General features: G+C 43.6%; 1 long non-coding RNA gene across 1 annotated transcript in view; it reads right to left on the minus strand.

Moving 5' to 3' along the window:
• LOC132820109 (uncharacterized) overlaps window positions 1-20,088 on the minus strand; it is a 78,125-nt gene that overhangs the window by 11,327 nt on the left and 46,710 nt on the right. Inside the window, exon 3 of the long non-coding RNA XR_009645172.1 lies at window positions 7,182-7,279. This is a non-coding gene — a long non-coding RNA (uncharacterized LOC132820109). The remainder of the gene's footprint in view (window positions 1-7,181; window positions 7,280-20,088) is intronic.

Consider the following 20,088-nt stretch of genomic DNA (forward strand, 5'->3'; position numbering starts at 1 on the left):
AACATTGTGGTATTAAAGTAAGTCAACTAACTAAAGCAATGCCCACCATGGGCATAGATTTCATCTTAATGTGTCTGTTATTTTTTTAAAAGGTTTTCACTTCCCTCCAGATGTGTAGCTTTGTTCTAGTCTCTGTCTGTGACTTCACCCTTAGAAACACAGAAAGATCTATTCTACCCATTGTGCCTATCTTGGCTCTTTGGAAGAGCTGTCTGACTTAGCCTCAACCCTCAGATGTTTTTCCATAATTGAGTAAATTAGTCTTCATCAAGGACATATCCAACTGGTTTTCAAAAGTTACTGTTAAATCTCACTCTGCCACATTTTCAAGCAGATTTTAACAATATTCTGTATGAGGACATGTTTCCTAATTGCGAGTTATTTTGTCAGTTGTTTAGTCCAAGAGCTTTATTTATTGGCCCACTTGCCAGAAGGTAACGTCTCTTCCTTCTTGCTGTATCAGAGTTTTGAACATTTGTATTATGTGTCTCCTTGATTTTCTTTGCTGAAAAAAAAGTCATCTCAGGTTCTTCAGTGCGTCCATTTAACTGACTCCTTCTTCGCTGGTGTCATCATGGGAAACTCTTCTTTTTCCAAAGCTTTGAAATCTCTAGTTACTAACTGCATCTCACACATCTTTTATATCCCATTCAAATAGAGGAACATTTAGAATCATAGAGTTAGTTTTACAATCTCTAATTGGCAGGTGTTAAGTCTGGGCTTAGGACATGTAAAATCCATCAAGTTCCCTTCCCGCTTATGTGTCCCTACCCCCAGTGCAATTTTGCCAGTGGCATGGTTGACACTGAACTCATGTTGTGGAGGCCCAAGCCAAGTGGTTGACCTAGTAGTAATCCTTCCATGAGAGCTGGTGGCATCCTGCAGTGGTCTCTGCTTAAAAGATTCCCGAGGATCCACTGGAGAGCCTCCCTTTGGATTTACCTCATCCCCAGTATCCTCTTACCTCCAAACCTTTCCCCAAGGCCAGTTCTATCTTCCTGACGCACTTGCTACACTCCTATCCTACATCTGTATACCTGCGGGTCCTATTTGCGCTTACTATTAGAATTTAACACTTAATTAATCTAAACTGATTTAACCCCTGCAGCACAAAACAGAGAGCATCCATTTCCTGAATCTATATTGCTTCTGTTGTTTGTATGAAATAAATATGGGATTACAGAAGCGATTCCACTTTCCCAACAGGGAGTTATGTTGGACAATGCCACAATGAGGGAAATGGTCTAGTCTTGACTCCGTCCCACACTTTTGTTGAATGCAAGTCCTCACTGCTAGTGTGATCACAGAATTGATGAAAGAGGGATAAGAGAGTTTCCCTACGTGGAAAGATTGTGTAAAATGGACCTTTTGGACTCCGGAGTTTGGATGAACAGGACGTGATCTCATTAAGACATCAGATTCTTGCAAGGTTTGTGAAGGTTTGTAGCTCAGGTTGAGGTTTAGGGTGTAGGTTTGATATCCAGATGTTTCATTACCTGACTAGGTAACATCATCAGTGGCGCCCTCCAAGTGAAGCGAAGCTGTTGTCTCCTGCTTTCTATTTATGTTTGTCCTGGATGGGGTTCCTGGGGTTTGTGGTGATGTCATTTCCTGTTAGTTTTCTGAGGGGTTGATAGATGGCATCTAGATCTATATATTTGTTTATGGCATTGTGGTTGGAGTGCCAGGCCTCTAGGAATTCTCTGGCATGTCTTTGCTCAGCCTGTCCCAGGATAGATGTGTTGTCCCAGTCGAAATGGTGGTTTTATTCGTCCGTGTGTAGGGTATGAGGGAAAGAGGGTCATGTCTTTCTGTGGCTAGCTGATGTTCGTGTATTCTGGTGGCTAACTTCCTTCCTGTTTGTCCTACGTAGTGTTTGTGGCAATCCTTGCATGGAATTTTGTAGATGACATTGGTTTTGTCCATGGATTGTACTGGGTCTTTTAAGTTTGTTAGTTTTTGTTTGAGAGTATTGGTAGATTTGTGTGCTACTAGGATTCTGAGGGGTCTTAGTAGTCTGGCTGTAATTTCTGAAACTTCTTTGATGTATGGTAAGGTGGTTAGGGTTTCTGGCTGTGTTTGATCTGCTTGTCGTGGTTTGTTCTTGAGGAATCTGCGGACTGTATTTTTTGAGTATCCGTTCTTCTTGAATACGTTGTAGAGGTGGTTTTCCGAAGTCCGTCTGGGCTGCAGTGTGTGGTGGCTCGTTGGAATAGTGTTCTGATACAGCTTTGTTTGTGTGTGTTGGGATGGTTGCTGGTGTAGTTAAGTATTTGGTCAGTGTTTGTCGGTTTTCTGTATACGCAGGTTTGTAGTTCTCCATTGTCCTTTCAGATTCTGTAAGGGATTGGTGCTAAGAAGCCAATTCCCCTGATAGAGAGTCTAGGGTTGGGGCGAGTGAGATATAAAAGCTCAGCTATTTTGGACTCTGATGATGAAAAATTTCTTTGCTCAGTAAGTTGTGAATCTTTTAAGTTGTCAACCCCAAGGATATGCAGATCCTCAGACATTTAGTCTATTGAAGGCTGAGATTGAAAACGTTTAAATTATTTTTACTGTGCTGCACACAAAACAAAACTTTTCACCTTACTTAAGTAGACATGACAAGAATAAATCAAATCAAATTAAAATCTTATGGGAATCATTGGATATAGAGATTGGCTGGAGAAAGTGAAACTAAGGTCTGAGATCAGATGTTCTACTAAATGGCCAAGCAGGCTGAAGGGACCACATAGACTTCAGATCTTATTTCTTATCTTTCTATGGAATTCACAAATATCGACACAAGTCCTGAGTTTGGGCTTAAATGATTAGATTAGATTCCGTATTGTGTGGAAACAGGCCCTTCGGCCCAACAAGTTCGCACTGACCCTACAAAGACTAAAAACAATGACTGCAGATGCTGGAAACCAGATTCCAGATCAGTGGTGCTGGAAGAGCACAGCAGTTCAGGCAGCATCCAACGAGCAGCGAAATCGACGTATCGGGCAAAAAGCCCTTCATCAGGAATGAAGGCAGTGAGCTGGAAGCGTGGAGAGATAAGCTAGAGTAGGGTGGGGGTGGGGAGAGAGTAGCATAGAGTACAATGGGCGAGTGGGGGAGAGATGAAGGTGATAGGTCAGGGGGGAGAGGGTGGAGTGGATAGGTGGAAAAGGAGCTAGACAGGTCGGACAAGTCCGGACAAGTCATGAGGACAGTGCTGAGCTGGAAGTTTGAAACTAGGATGAGGTGGGGGAAGGGGAAATGAGGAAGCTGTTGAAGTCTACATTGATGCCCTGGGGTTGAAGTGTTCCGAGGCGGAAGATGAGGCGTTCTTCCTCCAGGCGTCTGGTGGTGAGGGAGCGGCGGTGAAGGAGGCCCAGGACCTCCATGTCCTCGGCAGAGTGGGAGGGGGAGTTGAAATGTTGGGCCACGGGGCGGTGTGGTTGATTGGTGCGGGTGTCTCGGAGATGTTCTGCTAGGAGGCGCCCAGTCTCCCCAATGTAGAGGAGACCGCATCGGGAGCAACGGATACAATAAATGATATTAATGGATGTGCAGGTAAAACTTTGGATGTGGAAGGCTCCTTTAAGGCTGTGGATGGAGGTGAGAGAGGAGGTGTGGGCACAGGTTTTACAGTTCCTACAGTGGCAGGGGAAAGTGCCAGGATGGGAGGGTGGGTCGTAGGGGGGCGTGGACCTGACCAGGTAGTCACGGAGGGAACGGTCTTTGCGGAAGGCGGAAAGGGGTGGGGAGGGAAATATATCCCTGGTGGTGGGGTCTTTTTGGAGGTGGCGGAAATGTCGGCGGATGATTTGGTTTATGTGAAAGTTGGTAGGGTGGAAGGTGAGCACCAGGGGCGTTCTGTCCTTGTTACGGTTGGAGGGGTGAGGTCTGAGGGCGGAGGTGCGGGATGTGGACGAGATGCGTTGGAGGGCATCTTTAACCACGTGGGAAAGAAATTGCGATCTCTAAAGAAGGAGGACATCTGGTGTGTTCTGTGGTGGAACTGGTCCTCCTGGGAGCAGATACGGCGGAGGCGGAGGAATTGGGAATACGGGATGGCATTTTTGCAAGAGGTAGGGTGGGAAGAGGTATAATCCAGGTGCTGTGGGAGTCGGTAGATCTGTAAAAAATGTCAGTGTCAAGTCGGTCGTCATTAATGGAGATGGAGAGGTCCAGGAAGGGGAGGGAGGCGTCAGAGATGGTCCAGGTAAATTTAAGGTCAGGGTGGAATGTGTTGGTGAAGTTGATGAATTGCTCAACCTCCTCGCGAGAGCACAAGGTGGCGCCAATTCAGTCATCAATGTAGCGGAGGAAGAGGTGGGGAGTGGTGCCGGTGTAATTACGGAAGATCGACTGTTCTACGTAGCCAACAAAAAAACAGGCATAGCTGGGAGCCATACGTGTGCCCATGGCTACCCCTTTGGTCTGGAAGAAGTGGGAGGATTCAAAGGAGAAATTGTTAAGGGTGAGGACCAGTTCGGCCAAACGAATGAGAGTGTCGGTGGAAGGATACTGTTGGGGATGTCTGGACAGGAAAGAACACTGGTCATGACGGATGGAGGTGTAGAGGGATTGGATATCCATGGTGAAGATGAGGCATTGGGGGCCGGGGAAACGGAAGTCTTGGAGGAGTTGGAGAGCATGGGTGGTGTCTCGAACGTATGTGGGGAGTTCCTGGACTAGGGGGGATAGGACAGTGTCGAGGTAGGTAGAAATGAGTTTAGTGGGGCAGGAGCATGCTGAGACAATGGGTCGACCAGGGTGGTCAGGCTTGTGGATGTTGGGCAGTGCGGGGTTCCGGGACAATGAGGTTGGAAACTGTGGGTGGAAGATCTCCTGAGGTGATGAGGTTCTGTATGGTCTGGGAGATGATGGTTTGGTGATGTGGGGTGGGGTCATGGTCGAGGAGGCAGTAGGAAGAGGTGTCTTCGAGTTGGCGTTTAGCTTTAGCGGTGTAGAGGTCAGTGCGCCAGACTACCACTGCGGCCCCTTTATCTGCTGGCTTAATGGTGAGGTTGGGATTGGAGCAGAGGGATTGGGAGGCTGCACGTTGTGAGGGTGAGAGGTTAGAGTGGGGGAGGGGGGTAGACAGGTTGAGGCGGTTAATGTCCCGGCGGCAGTTGGAAATGAAGAGGTCGAGGGCAGGGAATAGGCCAGCGCGGGGTGTCCAGGTGGATGCAGTGTGTTGGAGGTGGGCGAAGGGGTCCTCGGAAGGTGGGCAGGAGTCCTGATTGTGAAAGTAAGAGTACAAAGAGAAACCCACCCAGTCCCATTTCCCTCTGACTAATACACCTGACACTATGGGCAATTTAGCATGGCCAATTCACCTGACCTGCACATCTTTGGATTGTGGGAGGAAACCGAAACACCCGGAGGAAACCCACACAGTGGGGAGAATATGCAAACTCCACACAAACAGTCACGCGAGGCTGGGATTGAATCTGGGACCCCGGTGCTGTGAGGCAGCAGTGTTAACCCCTGAGCCACTGTGCCACCCCATGGGGCTGCCCCAAATGTACAGTTTTTTGATGCAGGAGCAAGAGCACAATCACAGAGATGAGTTGACCTCTTTAATATGAGATCAAAAGTGAAAGGGTTATGATCATATGTTATGCTCATCTTATTGTATAATAGCTTTTTACATTCGGAGCAATCAAATGTTTCATTGCAATTGATATGATGGTGCTTGGGTGTGTATAAATGATACTACAATTATTGAAGCTTTTAAAAGTCCCATTATAAAGAATGTATTTGTTAAGTCAGATCAAGTCAATTAAATTAACTGAAATTAACTAAATTCCCAATTGCTTTATCCCTGTATTACAAGGTTACATTTGAAGCAAGTGGAAACTGATTTGAGTTAATTTAGCTTCAAGCTCTAAATGAATTTCAAAGCTAATCACAAGGGTATAAAATCATTCAAATTTGGCAATGTGAATGTACTTTAATTATATAAACGCATATAATATATGTTATCCTTTTTTTCAAGTGGAAAATTACAGTATAGACCTTTTTTTTATTAAACAGAAATACTAATTTTTCTTTTTAAATTGCTGTTGTCAGAGTTGACCCACAATTAGATTTTGTTCATTTGTGGTTAGCAAAATAAAAACTGTCAAACTCTGGAAATGATGACTTATGTGTCACAGGTTTAAAAGTTACTTGATACATTGTAATGAAACTATTTTAAAACCAAGACACTTATGTGTCTACCAGGCTGCCCTCTTCATTCTCTGGCCATTTGAGTACTTGAGCAGTGATGTGTTGTTGCAGTTATTCAGGGCCTTGGTGAGGCCACACCTAGAATTCTGTGTGCAGTTTTGGTCTCCTTCTCTGAGGAAGGATGGTCTTGCTCTCGAGGGTGTGCAGCGAAGGTTTCCCAGGCTGATTCCGGAAATAACGGGATTGACGTATGATGAGATATTGACTAGGTTAGGATGTTTTTACTGGAGTTCAAACAAATGAGACGGGATCCAATAGAGACTTATAAAATTCTAACAGGACTCGACAGGGTAGGTGCAGGAATGATATTCCCAATGGTGGGTGTGTCCAGAACTGGGGTTATAGCCTGAGGATTCGGGGTGGACTGTTTAGGATGGAGATGAGGAGACATTTCTTCACCCAAAGAGAGGTAAGCCTGTGGAATTCATTACCACAGGAAGTAGTTGATACCAAAACATTGAATGTATTCAAAAAGCAGCTAGAGACAGCCCTGGGGTGATTGGGACCAAAGGTTATGGGGAGAAAGCAGGATTAGGCTATTGAGATGGATGATCAGCCATGATCGTGACGAATGGCGGAAAAAGCTTGAAGGGCTGAATGGCCTCCTCCTGCTCCTATCTTCTATGTTTTATGTTTCTGCCAAAAAGGCAAAACTTATGAGTGTGGGTGTGACTAACACTGTTGTGCTACTGAATTCAATTTCTACTGCAAAGAAATGGATAACACGAACAACACTATTTTGCAAAATCAGGCTACACTGACAGTTACCTCTAACAATGAATACGCAAAATGGAACATTGTAGATATAAGCAATAACCAGTGTGATGACAACACATAAAATAATATCTTCATAAATCTATTTATTACATTCTTTACTGTTAGAGAAATAAATCCACACTCTCAATCCCCTGAAGCAACACGGAGCAAAAGTGTGGGTACATGATCACCTCCAAATTCCTCTCCAAGTAACTCACCATTTCAACTTGGAAATATGTCATCATTCATTCTCCATCACTGGATCCAAATCCTGGGATTTATTCCCTGACAGCTTCACACAGCTATGTCACAGGCACTGCAGTGATACAAAAAGAAGGTTCATCACTACTTTCTCAAGGATAACTAGAGATGGCCAAAAACAATTTCTGATCTTACCAATGAATTCCTATATATATCATTCCCTAATATCTCAATAATTAATTTTAAAAAGGATGCTACATTGAAAACAATTTGAGAATATATACAGCATACTAGCACCATGCACTAAAGGTCTAGTGTACTTTACAATGAGTTCACAATATTGAGTTCTGAAACTCTCAATTGTTATGACATAAGCATGAATAATGTGGTGTAATCAGCTGGGGTTATGTTTGCAAACCTATCTTGATTTGGAGAAAAGATAATGGATCCAGCGAGGGGGCTGTCTTAGTCAAGATTATTACATGGTCCATGGAATTATAGAGTAGTGAGAAGTAGTGAGTGGAGTGCCCCAGGGTCAGTGTTGAAATTAACTACTATTTTTAATTTACAGCAATAGTTTTGTTTCTGAAACCCAAAGTAAATTTAATACATTTGCAGAGAAGTCTAATATTAGGATGGCCAGTGGAATCAAGTGATTCTGACCAGAGGCTGTAAAATAATGTAACAACTGAGTTTGCAGGATTACAAGGAGCAGTGCTCTGAAAGCTAGTATTTCCAAATAAACCTGTTGGACAGTAACCTTGTGCTGTGTGATTTTCAACTTTGACCATTGCTGTAGTCGCACTGCTCCATGGGTCACAACATAAAATAAAAGCAAAATACTGAATGATGGAAATCTGAAACTCAAAACAGAAAATGCTGGAGGAACTCAATAGGTCCAGCAACACCTGAGGAGAGAAAAACAAAGTTAACGTTTCAAATTTGATATGACTGTTCTTCAGAATACAGTTCTTTAGTTGAAAAGACGAGTCATATCAGGTTCAAAACGTTAACTCTGTGCCTTGCTCCAAAGATGCTCCCAGACCTGCTCTAGCATTTGCAACAAAAACATAAGTTGCTGGAAAAACTCAGCAGGTCTCGCAGGATCTGTGGAGAGAAATCAGAGTTAATGTTTCAGGTCTGGTGACTCTTCCTCCTGCATCTTCTGTTTTAATAATGCATTTTTCAATTACTAAGATGACCGATTAGATGCCTTATATATATCAAGGTTTTAAAATAGCAACAAAAACAGAATGTTCTGAAGAAACTCAGCAGATCTGATAGCATCTGTGGAGAGAGAAACAAAATTAATGTTATAAGTCCAGTTCCTCTTCCCTAATTTAAAATTAGAAAGATCTATTTACTATGTTTCTTAATAAACATAAGGTCGGGTATATTATCAAAACAAAACTTATTCAATGATTGGTAAAAAAATCCAGAAATTGGCTTTCTGTAAAAAAAAGGCTCTTTAGCCAATAGGTTATTCTTGAAGACAAAAGAATACAGGAGAGAATGTTCTGGAATCGTTTGCTCTGATGTTGAAGACCACGTGATTAAGTTATGCACAGTTATCTCTGAAATCTTACAGACACATCTTGCTCAGGAAATACAATCTTAGAGTCACACAGATGTACAGCACGCAAACAGACCCTTTGGTCCAACTCGTCCATACCAACCAGATATCCCAACCCACCTGCCAGCACCTGGCCCACATCCCTCCAAACCCTTCCTATTCATATACCCATCCAGATGCCCTTTAAATGTTGTAATTGTACTCGCATCCATCACTTCCTCTGGCAGCTCATTCCATACACGTACCACCCTCTGCTTGAAAAAGTTGCCCCTTAGGCCTCATTCCCCTTTCTTTCCCCTAAACCTACACCCTCTAGTTCTGGATTCCCCCACCCCAGGGAAAACATCTCATCGATTTACCCTACCCACGCCCCTCATGATCTTATAAACCTCTATAAGGTCACCCCTCAGCCTTCAACGCTCCAGGGAAAACAGCCCCAGCCTATTCAACCTCTCCATATAGCTCAAACCCTCCAAGGCTGGCAATGATACTGATCCTGGTTCATTCTGTGTGGATTTGTAATCACAGGGAATAATGCTGACTCTGGGTGTTGAGATATTATTTCAATAACTATTTACAAAATATTAAATAATCAAGGGACTAAAGTGGCGAGGAAAGAAATATGATAGCTACCACTAGAGAAAAGGTACTAGGGATACTAATGGGGATAAAGACCAATAAGTTCCCTGGACCTGATGAGTTCCATCTAAGCATTTTGAAAGGAGTAGCTACAATGGTACTAGATGTACTAAAAGTAATCTTCAACGAATCCTTGGGTTCTGGTAAAGTCCCAGAGGATTGGAAAATTGTCATTGTAAAAAGCGAAGGAGACAAAGAAACTGTTAACTATTGGTCAATGAGCAACTATTGGTCAATGTCAGAGTCCATTTCTAACTCATACAGCATTTAGAAATGCATAATATGGGAGATTCAAGATGGCGGCGACCCAGCAAGTCTGAGTCTACAGTGCTCCTCCCAAGACTTGGGCAAAGTGGGTCACCCACCCCCACCACACTCACCAAATCATCTAAAATAGCTTTTATTTAATGTAATTAGTTGTTTAGTATTAAATTTAAATATTCTAATCTTTAGTAAAAATGACTAAAGGGAGGAGAGCCCACAGCTCTCAGCAAGCAGGAACCCCTCCCCGATCCTCTCCAGCTGCAGCTGAGGTGTCCACAGCCGCCCCGGGGGACTTACCTACAGTAACAAGCCTTGTAGAAATGATCTCCAAACTGGATGTGAAGATTGACGCCTTTATCGAAGAATCCCGAAATTGATGGGACTCACTCTCGGCCGCGCTGCAGAAGCACGACCGAGACATCCAGGAAATCGAGCGCCGAGTCGGAGGGGCGGAGTTAAAGGCCGTGACCTCCAAAACTGCAGCTCAATCGGCCGTGGATTGGAAGGAAGAACTGAAGAGCTGAATATTATTTAAATGGGGAAAAAATTGCAGAATGTTGCAGAACAGAAAGGTGTCGAGTCCTCATGTATGAATCACAAAAGACCAACATCCAAGTTCAAGAGGAAATATGGAAAGCAAATGGACTGTTGGCCTTTATTTCAAAGGGAATGGAATATAAAAATAGGGATGTCTTGCTCAAACTGCTCAAAATGTAAGTCAGACCACACCTGCATACTGTGAACAGTTTTGGTCCTCTTATATAAGCAAGGATGTACTCACATTGGAGGCAGTAGAGATGAGTTTCACATGGGTTGATCCCAAGTATGGAGGTATTTTCTTATAAGGAGGAGTTGAGTAGGTTGCACTTGTGCTCATTGGAGTTTAGAAGAATAAGAGGAACACTTATTAAGTGTACAAGATTCTTAGGGGATTTGACAGGTTAAATATGGAGAGGTTGTTTCCCATTGTGGGCAGTCTTCCTCAAATTTTCTTTCTGGCTGTGCAGGCCTCCACAGTCAGTGTGGGGCAACAAGTTGTGGAACCAGAAGTCAATGCCCTGATTGGTGCACCAACGCTGGTCACCATGCATAGAATCTTCGAGAGGCATCAGTACGGGGATCGAGGGTTGTATGGGTAAGGCAGGAGGGCAGAATGTAACATTATTAGATTAGCCACTGAATAGCGAAGCAGACTCGATGGGCTGAATAATTTACTTCTGCTCCAATGTCTAAAAGGTTTCATTCTGAACTGATGCAGAGTGTTTTGGTTTTGAAATGGGTTAGATCAACTGAGCAACTTGTTCATAGGAAATTTTTCTCCAACTGAATCAGGTAAAACAAGAGCTGCTCCAAGCCAGTCATGGTTCAAAAGCTGTTGCTACAGATTTGACAGCAAGGACAGCAGTTATCACTGGTCAGAAGAGTTCAAGGAAATCTTGTCTAAAGCAAAGTTCTCCAATGTCCACAATGAACTTTTAATGCCCTCTTTTAACAAACCACTTTAAGTATGTTGACAAAATTTGAAATAATTTGCCTTTTCCACAATTCTTCTTACCCTCAGTCTTTCAAGTGATATTAAGTAATATTAAATACACCCAGGGGAGTTATTTGGGTGGAAATGAGAAGAAAGAAAGGGATGATCATCTTATTGAGATTATATTATAGATTCCCCAATAGTCAGAGGGAAATTGAGAAACAGATATGTAAGGAAATTTCAGTTATCTGTAAGAATACTGGAGTGGTTATGGGAGAGGGTTTTAACTTTCCAAACATACACTGGGACTGTCATTGTGTTAAGGATTTAGATGGAGAGGAATTTGCGATGTGTGTACAAGAAAAGCTTTTGATTCAGTATGTGGATGCACCTAGTAGGGAAGGAGCAAAACTTGACCTACTCTTGGGAAATAAGGCAGGGCAAGTGACTGAGGTATCAGTGGGGGAGCACTTTGAGGCCAGTGAGTGTAATTCTATTAGTTTTAAAATAGTGATGGAAAACGATAGACAATGTCTAAAAATTAAAGTTCTAAATGGAGGAAGTCCATTTTTGATGGTATTAGGCAAGAACATTCAAAAGTTTATTGGTGGCAGATGCTCTCAGGTCGAGGGATGACTGGAAAATGGGAAGCCTTCAAAAATGAGATACCAAGAGTCCAGAGACAGTATATTCCTGTTAAGGTGAAAGGAAAGGCTGGTAGGTGTAGGGAATGCAGGATGACTAGAGAAAGTATGTCAAGTCTAGACAGCAGAGATGAGTGAATCCTTAAAGAATGTAAAAGCAGTAGGAGTATACTTAGAGTCATAAAGTCACAGAGATGCATAGCACAGAAACAGACCCATTGGTGTAACCTGTCCACACCGACCAGATATATCAACCCAATCTAATCCCATCTGCCAGCACCTGGTCCATATCCCTCTAAACCCTTCCTATTCATATACCAATCCAGATGCCTTTTAGATGTTGCAATTGTACCAGCCTCCACCACATCCTCTGGCAGCTCATTCCATACACGTACCACTCTCTGTGTGAAAAAGTTGCCTCTTAGGCCTCTTTTACATCTTTCCCTTCTCATCCTAAACCCTCTAGTTCTGGTCTCCCTGACCCCAGGGAAAAGACTTTGTCTATTCATCCTATCCATGCCCCTCATGATTTTATAAACCTCTGTAAGGTCACCCCTCAGCCTCTGACCCTCCAGGGAAAACAGCCCCAGCCTATTCAACCTCTCCCTATAGCTCAAATCCTCCAACCCTGGCAACATCCTTGTAAATCTTTTCTGAACCCTTTCAAGTTTCACAACATCTTTCCCATAGGAAGGAGACCAGAATTGCACGTAACATTCCAACAGTGACCTACCCAATGTTCAGCAGAGCCACAACATGACCTCCCAACTCCTGTACTCAATACTCTGACCAATAAAGGAAAGCATACCAAATGTCTTCCTCACTATCCTATTTACCTGCAACTCCACTTTCAACGAGCTATGAACCTGCACTCAAGGTCTCTTTGTTCAGTGACAATCCCTAGACCTTACCATTAAGTGTATAAGTCCTGCTAAGATTTGACTTCCCAAAATGGAGCACCTCACATTTATCTAAATTAAACTCCGTCTGCCACTCCTCAGCTCAGTGGCCCATCTGATCGAGATCCTGTTGTAATCTGAGGTAACCTTCTTCACTGTCCAATTTTGGTGTCATCTGCAAACTTACTAACTATACCTCCTATTTTCACATCCAAGTCATTTATATAAATGATGAAAAGTAGTGGACCCAGGCCTCCAGTCTTTAAAAAACAACCCTCCACCACCACCCTCTGTCTTTTACCTTTGAGCCAGTTCTATATCCAAATGGCGAGTCCTCTCTGTATTCCAAGAGATCTAACTAAGGTGGAAATCAGGAGGGCAAAGAGGGGACATGAGATAACTTTGGCAATTAGGGTTAAGGAGAATCCAAAGGGTTTTTACAAATACATTTAGGACAAAAGGTTAACTAGAGAGAGAATAGGACCCCCTCAAAGATCAGCAAGGCAGTCTGAGTATGGAATCGCAGGAGATGGGGGAGATACTAAAAGAGTACTTTGGATCAGTGTTTACTGTGGAAAAGGTCATGGAAGATATAGAATGTGGGGAAATAGATGGTGACATCTTGAAAAATCTCCATATTACAGAGGAGGATTGCTGGATGTCTTAAGACACATAAAGGTGGATAAACCCCAGGACCTGATCAGGTGTACCCGAGAACTCTGTGGGAAGCTAGAGAAGTGATTGCTGGGCCTCTTGCTGAGATATTTGGATCATCGATTGTCACAGGTGAAGTTCCAGAAGACTGGAGGTTGGCTAATGTGGTGCCACTGTTTAAGAAAGGTGGTAAGGACAAGCTAGGGAATTATAGACCAGTGAGCCTGATGTCAGTGGTGGGTAAGTTGTTGGAGGGAATCCTGAGGGACAGGATTTACATGCATTTGGATAGGCAAGGACTGATTAGAGATAGTCAACATGACTATTATGGGAAATCATGTCTCACTAACTTGATTGATTTTTTTTGTAAAAGTAATGAAGAGTATTGATGAGGGCAGAACAATGGACATGATCTATATGAACTTCAGTAAGACGTTCGACAAGGTTCCTCATGGTAGACAGGTTACCAAGCTTAGATCTCATGGAAAACAGTGAGAACTAGCCATTTGGATACAGAACTAGCTCAAGGGTAGAAGAGAGAGGGTGATGGTGGAAGGCTGCTTTTCAGACTGGAGATGATCCTGTCACAAGGATCAGTGCTGGGTCCTCTACTTTTCCTCATTTATATAAATGAGTTGGATGTGAATATCAGAGATACAGTTAGTAAGTTTGCAAAAGACACCAAAATCGGAGGTGTCATGGACAGTGAAGAAGGTTACCTCAGAGGGCAACAGAATCTTGATCAGATGGGCCAATGGGCCAAGGAATGGCAGATGGTGTTTAATTTAGATAAATGTGAGGAAATGTGCATTTTGGAAAGGCAAATCAGGACAGGACTTATACACTTAATGGAAAGGTGCTCGGGAGTGTTGCTGAACAAAGAGACCTTGGAGTGCAGGTTCATAGTTCCTTGAGCCTAGAGTCGCAGGTAGGCAGGTTAGTGAAGAAGGTGCGTGGTATGCTTGCCTTTATTGGCTAGTGCATTTAGTATAGGAGTTGGGAGGTCATGTTGCGACTGTACAGGACATTGTTAGGTCACTTTTGGAACACTGCATTCAATTCTGGTCTCCCTGCTATAGGCAGAACATTGTGAAATGTGAAAGTGTTCAGAAAAGATTTACAACGATGTTACCAGGGTTGGAGAATTTGAGCTGTAGGGAGAGGCTGAACAGACTGAAGCTATTTTGGAATGTCGGAGGCTGAGGGGTGACCTTATAGAGGTTTGTTAAATCTTGAGGGCATGAATAGGATGATTAAACAAGGTCTTTTCCCTGGGGTGGGGGAGTTCAGAACTCAAGGACATCAGTTTAGAATGAGAGGGGAAAGATTTAAAAGGAATCTAAGGGACAACTTTTTCATGCAAAGGATGGAGCATGTATGGAATGAGCTGCCAGAGGAAGTAGTGGAGGCTGGTACAATTACAACATTTAAAATACAACTGAATGGGTATATGACTCGAAAGGGTTTAGAGGGATATGAGCCAAGTGCTGGCAAATGGGACTGGATTAATTTAAGATATCTGGTCGGCATGGACGAGTTGGACCGAAGGGTCTATTTCTATGCAGTTGTGATGATGCTGCTCCTTTAACAAGGTTATGTTGTCCATGGCATTTTTTTTTCAGAAAAGTCATAAAAAACACAGACTACAAAAAGTCTAGGTTTGAAGGGTTTTAGGGCCAATTTGATTATAGCTAACAGATACTGTCTCTGAAGAAAGGCTTTCAAGTTTTATGAAAACACTTATGACAATGAAAGAGAAGTGTCCAGTTCTCCCGGGTCAACTTTTCTGGTTTGGTTCAGTCTGGCTGTTCACCGAAAGCAGCCAGGCAGTTGTGAAGCGCTGGACCCAAAGAAGCAGGTCCATGCTGATCCTCCCTCTCTCTCTGAGATCTCTCCTGTAAGAACCTGTGTTTTTGTGCCAAGAGGTGTTTATGGGGATTGTTGCAAGTGTCAGGAACAGCATCACTAAATTGATATAATCTGTTTGGACAGGTTAATTTATTCAGTATTCTGTTCTCTTTGTTTGTATTTCATTGGTAATCTTGTAAATAAATTTTGTTTTGTTTAAAACTAAGTGGTTTGACCAGCTCCATTTTAGATGTCAAAACAAATAGCAAAGTTAGGGTCTAGGCTACTTTCTTGAAATGTTTTGAGGGGGTCTGGCCTGGTCCATAACACTGTACATCTCTATGACTCTATGAGTCTAAATACGAAGAAGTGTTAACTCTGTTTTCTCTGCACAGATGCTGCCAGATCTGTTGAGTTTCTCAAGCAATATCTAGAACAACATCTATAAATATGAAACTTGAACTCTAATGTAGAGCAGGAAGCAACAAATGCAATAACAAATGCATCAATCTAAGTTGTTGGAGAGATTGGATAGGTAGTTTTTTTTAGGATTGGGATGGGTTATCGGGATTGGGGTAGGTGGTTGTTTTTGACAGGTTCAATGGGCCGAAGAGCCAGATTCTGCACTGTAAACATTTGTGACTCAATGAATCCAGGAGGTAAGATCAAACTATCAGAGTATTCTGGTTGACTCGCTCCTGGTTCATTCTCACACATTACAGTCATCATCAAAGGAGAGTGATGTTCAAATGCTGGACACAGTCCAGAGGAGAGTCACAAGATTGGTGTCAATATTTGAGCTATGGGAAGAAATAGGAAGAATTGCATTTATGTAGCACCATTCACAACTACAGGTCATCCCAAATCACCTTACAGCGAATGAGGTACAATACAGCAAACTCATACAAACAGTAATGACAAAATAATTGAAACAAACAGAAGAGAATACTGGAGAAACTCAGCAGCATCTGTGGAGAGAGAAAGTCTGAGTTAATATTTTGAGTCTGGTATGATTCTTCTTTAAAGTCTTCTACCAGACCTGCTGAATTTCTCCAGAACTCTCTATGTTTGTTTCAGATTTCCAGCATCCACTGTATTTTGCTTTCAATTACCAGATAATTGTTTCAGGTTTGAAAACCAGGGATTAACACCCTTGATAAAGTGTATGGAACCTTTTCCATTCACAAGAAACAGTAATCAGAGCAGCCATTCATGTGGCTTTTGAAATTGGAATTGAAAACTAGCCTAATGGTGAACCACTGTGGATGGGGTGGGGGTCGAAACAATTACTTGGTTCACTAATGTCATTTACCAAAGGAAATTAGATTAGATTAGATTACTTACAGTGTGGAAACAGGCCCTTCAGCCCAACAAGTCCACACTGACCCGCCGAAGCGCAACCCATCCATAATCCTACATTTACCCCTTACCTAACACTACAGGCAATTTAGCATGGCCAATTCACCTGACCTGCACATCTTTGGACTGTGGGAGGAAACCGGAGCACCCGGAGGAAACCCACGCAGACACTGGGAGAACGTGCAAACTCCAAACAGTCAGTCGCCTGAGGCAGGAATTGAACCCGGGTCTCTGGCGCTGTGAGGCAGCAGTGCTAACCACTGTGCAACCGTGCTGCCCATTATCTGCTGCCCTTACCCAGTCTGGCCTAAATCTGACTCCAGACCCACAACAGTGTGGTTGACTCTTAATGGTTCTCTGGATAATTAGGGGTGGGCAATAAATGGCCTATGGTACCCACATCCCTCAAACAAATAAAGATAAGTTGTGGCCTGGGGCAAAGAGTTTAAATGCAAGATGGACACATTTGCATTTAATATATTTATATATTTATATATATATATATTTATTCAGATCAATATATTTACCATATTAGTGAAACAGTGTTTTGTTTGTTGGTGTCGGCAGATAAAAGCAACCAGTTTCCATAACGATGACAGAATTTGCCTTTAGTGCCCACAGTGAAGGAGTGGGTTAGGGTTCTGAGTAGGGTCACTGAACTGGATACATTCACTCTGCTGCCTCCCTGCACAGATGCTGCCTGACCTGCTGAGTTTCTCCAGCAATTTCTGTTACAGTTAAGGTTGGGGTTGGCCTCCATGTTTACTCTGGTAAATAGAATGGGATTGGGCCGTGCAGGGGGTCGTTAGGGCCGACTGCCTGCCCCTCTTCCGCGGTTACGTTAGAGCCCGGGTGTCCTTGGAGAAGGAGCACGCGGTGTCCACCAGCACCCTGGAGTTGTTCAGGGAGAGGTGGGTGCCACAGGGAGTGGAGTGCATCATTTCCCCCTCCAACTCTATTTTGATTTAGCCCCTGCCCTCCCCTTCACTGTTTGATCACACAGCATTGCCTTTTGATGTGAAGGGCACTGCTTGTCACTGGCCACCTGGGTGTTTTCCTATATTCCTGGTGGTGGAAATTGAATAAAGATTCATGCACTTTGTGTCTCTCACTAAGAAAAAATAGAATGAGATTCACTGCAGAGTCTCTGATCGTCTGGGGGAGGACTCACATCCAAACTGAAACCAAGCGATGTTCTATGAATTTTGTGTATTTTGCAGGGATTCTCCCCAAAAGCTCCAAGGAGAGAGAGAGAGTCTGGGATGGGGGTGGTGGTGAGCTCCTGACAGCTGGGATTCTGTGAAGAATGGGACTTTTTGATGAATACGCTGTCTGTCCAGTTCGTGCCCGAGCTGTGTCCGTGTGATGGTTCCCAATGACAGCCGGCTGCCTGCTTCCGTGCCTGGCGAGCTGCTGGGGTAGTCAAGGCGCTCCACACTCGGCGCTGCCTGCTCAGCCGACACCATGCATCCCCTGGTCTCTCCTGTCACCAAAGCCATCTTCGTGGCGCTCTTCCTCTTCGCCATCCTGCTGATCCTATACGTGATCCTCTGGTACATCTGCCGGGATGTGGACCATGCGTACGCCATCTGATCCTGACGACCCATGGGGAGACTGGCCGGGTCAGCAGGAGGCTGTGGTGAAAGCGGGCAGAGCGGTCGCCATTTGTTGCCTGTCTAGTGACCACAGTGAAACAGCTCATCTCTCTGCTCTGATACCATCAGGGAACTGCGCTGTTGACTAGAATCCTGCTGTTTTGACAAAGAAATCAATTCCCTGCACAGGCAGACTGTAACATTGACCACCCGTGCAGATTGACAATTTTTGTTTTTCGTTTTTAAAAAGGGAGCAGAGGCGGCTGCGTTTCCACAGGGTGTGCAATGCGGGCTGGCTTCACACTGGGGAAGACTATCCTCTCGACTCCGGTCCAAAGGCGGTGAGTGAACAGGTTTTTAAAGATGTTCACATTTCTCAGCAATGGGGTAGACTCTGTGACTGAGCGATGGGGCTGGAATGGTGAGTGCAGCGGCTTTGTAAACAGTAAACCCGCCTTCCATTCCCGGCTCCTGACAAGTTGCAATGGTTTGCTAACCTCTTTTAAATTGATGTTAAGCTTTTCGATAGTGTCGCCACCTCTGCTCCAGGGGATCTGGGTTCAAGTCCCACCTGCTCCAATGGTGTGCAGTAACACCCCTGAACGGGGTCATTAGAAAATAGATACAGTATGTGACTGGGTTCAACAAGTTGTGTCTCTGCTGAGTTTAACAACCATTTTGTTCTTGTGTGTGTTTTTAAAAGTTCGTATTTTGTAAATAGGAACAGGTGAGAAATGACTTCGTAATAAATTTGTCCACTACTGCGAGCAGTCACAGACATTATCTCTTATTTTAAATCACCTTCTTGATCATTTTCACAAGGTCTGAAAAATGCCTTTACTTTCTAAACAAAAAAAATGCGAAGATCTCCAGACGGAATTTTAACTAATAAAATGTGGGTATTGCCGTAAAAACCGCGTTTGTTTATCAGTTTACAATAGCTAAAAGGGCGATATATATCTTCCTAAAGGTATTTTCAAATCACTCACACTATATGGTGTGGCTGCATCGCAAAATAGCCTGCAAAATATTCCAAGTTCTACATTTCAGAAGCTTCGAGTAAGATAAGAAACAACGAAATGTTTTTGATCTTCCGAGCCCCTGGAGTAAGCGACGCTGCATTCTGTGAAATAGGAAAAACGCTGCGATTAATGACAGTCTGAAATTGCAACCTAGAATCACTCAGTAACTCAGGCAGCTTCTGAGAGAGAAAAACAAATATGATGTCTGAGGTCTCTCTGCAGATATTGCCTGATCCACTGCGTCTTTAATCCAGCATTTTCGATTTCTATTGTCACAACAAGATAAGGATAGAATCCCTATAGTGTGAGAGCAGGCCATTCGGCCCATCAAATCCACACTGACACTCCAAAGAGCATCCCACCCCATCCCTGTAACCCCACATTTCCCAGGGCTAATCCATCTAGCCTGCACATCCCTGGATGTTATGGGCAGTTTAGCACCTAATTGCACCTAACCTGCACATCTTTGGACTGTGGGAGGAAACCGCAGCACCAGGAAAGTACCCACATAGACACAGGGAGAATGTGCAAACTTCACACAAACAGCTGCTCAGGTCCCTAGTGCTGTGAGGCAGCAGTGCTAACCACTGAGCCACTGAACAACCATGCTGCCCTAACTTAGGGATTAGGTTAGCTTCGTCAGCTGGAAAGCCTGTTTGTGACGTAGAGTAATGCCAAGAGCATTGCCCCAGAAGCTGAACGTTACCCTGAAGGATTCTCCTAATCCTCTTCTTTTTTATTTCAAAAATATACTTTATTCATAAAATAATTTGATGGTCCGTACAGTTGGACATGCCATACATATGTAAACATTCCATTTCTTTGCATCCCGAAACAGAGTAATCGTTCCTATTTACAGGTCTGTACGATTAAAATTTTTAGCTGAGGCGTCAGCAGAGCCCAAATAACTGCATGGGCCCCCTGTTCTTCTTTAGGCAGGCAGATGTTACACG

This window comes from Hemiscyllium ocellatum, chromosome 11 (assembly GCF_020745735.1).
Source record: "Hemiscyllium ocellatum isolate sHemOce1 chromosome 11, sHemOce1.pat.X.cur, whole genome shotgun sequence".
In the NCBI taxonomy this organism is placed as follows: domain Eukaryota; kingdom Metazoa; phylum Chordata; class Chondrichthyes; order Orectolobiformes; family Hemiscylliidae; genus Hemiscyllium; species Hemiscyllium ocellatum.